Source organism: Triticum dicoccoides, chromosome 2B, assembly GCF_002162155.2.
Source record: "Triticum dicoccoides isolate Atlit2015 ecotype Zavitan chromosome 2B, WEW_v2.0, whole genome shotgun sequence".
Classification (NCBI taxonomy): Eukaryota; Viridiplantae; Streptophyta; class Magnoliopsida; order Poales; family Poaceae; genus Triticum; species Triticum dicoccoides.
In genome coordinates, this window is record NC_041383.1 from 9,243,796 (window position 1) to 9,246,443 (window position 2,648).

Sequence of the window (2,648 nt, forward strand, 5' to 3'; positions counted from 1 at the left end):
GGGCGGGGCGGGGCGGCGACGGCGTCGGGGCGGGGCGGCGACGGCGAGGTGGTGGCAGGGGGCGGTGCGCGGCGTCGGGAGAGGAGGAGGAGAAATCGAAGTCGGGAGAGGAGGACAGCGCGCTAAGTGCTACTTAGGGCATGTACAATGCATAGCCTCAAGGTGATGCCTCACATGCCATGTAGGATCGGATATGACGTAAAGTAGGTTCGGATAGGGAAGCGGGATCCTCTCCAGGATGCAGGTGCTTGAAAGAAAAAGTGTGGTCCGGTGACAAAAGCTGAAAAGGTTGGAGTGAAAAGTAGAGATGCATGTGTGATAGATGTTGGGGAACGTAGTAATTTCAAAAAATTTCCTACGCACACGCAAGATCATGGTGATGACATAGCAACAAGAGGGGAGAGTATTGTCCACGTACCCTCGTAGACTGTAAGCGGACGCGTTATGACAACGCGGTTGATGTAGTCGTACGTCTTCACGATCCGACCGATCCAAGTACCGAACGTACGACACCTCCGAGTTCAGCACACGTTCAGCTCGATGACGATCCCCGGACTCCGATCCAGCAAAGTGTCGAGGATGAGTTCCGTCAGCACGACGGCGTGGTGACGATGATGATGTTCTACTGGCGCAAGGCCCAATAACCCCCAGGAGGGTTCCGGTAACCCCCCGGTACTCCGGTAAAATGCCGATTTCACCCAGAACACTTCCGATGTCCAAACATAGGCTTCCAATATATCAATCTTTATGTCTCGACCATTTCGAGACTCCTCGTCATGTCCGTTATCACATCCGGGACTCCAAACAAACTTCAGTACATCAAAACTTATAAACTCATAATAAAACTGTCATCGTAACGTTAAGCGTGCGGACCCTACGGGTTCGAGAACTATGTAGACATGACCTAGAACTATTCTCGGTAAATAACCAATAGCGGAACCTGGATGCCCATATTGGCTCCTACATATTCTACGAAGATCTTTATCGGTCAAACCGCATAACAACATACGTTGTTCCCTTTGTCATCGGTATGTTACTTGCCCGAGATTCGATCGTCGGTATCCAATACCTAGTTCAATCTCGTTACCGGCAAGTCTCTTTACTCGTTACGTAATGCATCATTCTGTAACTAACTCATTAGCTACATTGCTTGCAAGGCTTATAGTGATGTGCATTACCGAGAGGGCCCGGAGATACCTTTCCGACAATCGGAGTGACAAAACCTAATCTCGAAATACGCCAACCCAACATGTACCTTTGGAGACACATGTAGTACTCCTTTATAGTCACCCAGTTACTTGTGACGTTTGGTAGCACCCAAAGTGTTCCTCTGGTAAACGGGAGTTGCATAATCTCATAGTTACAGGAACATGTATAAGTCATGAAGAAAGCAATAGCAATATACTAAACAATCAAGTGCTAGGCTAACGGAATGGGTCATGTCAATCACATCATTCTCCTAATGATGTGATCCCATTAATCAAATGACAACACATGTCTATGGTTAGGAAACATAACCATCTTTGATCAACAAGCTAGTCAAGTAGAGGCATACTAGTGACACTATGTTTGTCTATGTATTCACACATGTATTATGTTTCTGGTTAATACAATTCTAGTATGAATAATAAACATTTATCATGAAATAAGGAAATAAATAATAACTTTATTATTGCCTCTAGGGCATATTTCCTTCAATAGTCTTTATTTTCCATTTCTTAATGAGGCCCACTAGCTGTAGCTTGCATTGGGGAGAAAAATAAATATAGATGCCTCAAATTAATTTTGATCATGGGACATATGTATCCATATGCCACCATTGTATATGCCCTTATATAGCAAAGGCTTTTGTCCCGGTTCGTGCTACAAACCGGGACCAATGCAACCTTTAGTCCCGGTTGGTTCCACCAACCGGGACCAAAGACCTCTTTTCAGCAGCCCAAAGGGCGGGAAACGAAGACCTTTGGTCCCGGTTGGTGCCTCCAATTGGGACAAAAGATGGGCATTTGTCCCGGTTGGCGGCACCAACCGGGACCAAAGAGGGGCATTGGTACCGGTTGGTTCCTCCAACCGGTACCAATGCACCCGTCTAATTACTTATTTATTTTCTGCAGTTGTTTTTTAGTTGATTTTTCTGCAGCTGTTTTTAATTAGTCCCACCTCGCCAAGGGAGAGGCACTCGCAGCGGTTTATAAGCCCTGAGTGCAGAGACGATAAAGAAGAGGCTCAATGCTCACCTGCACGTTGCTTAGCTTCAAGCCTTGAGGATTAGGGTAGACTGCACGGAGCTATGTGCAGTGCAGTTTACACTATTCCGAAAGGCTTGAAGCTAATTAATGAGCATTGCGCCTCTTTTTTATTTTTAATGACTTATTATAACTCGGAAATAAAATAAAAAAAATATAGCAGAAAAAAAAACGATATAAAAAACTACTCAGAAATAAATATAAAAAATAGTTGTGATTAACTTTACTAAAAAAATGAGCATAGATGCTTATTTTTAATGACTTATTACAACTCAGAAATAAATAGAAGAAAAAATAGTTGTGATTAACTTTACTAAAAAATGAGCATAGATGCTTATTTTTAATGACTTATTACAACTCAAAAATAAAAAGAAAAAAATAAATATAGCAGAAAAGAAAAAA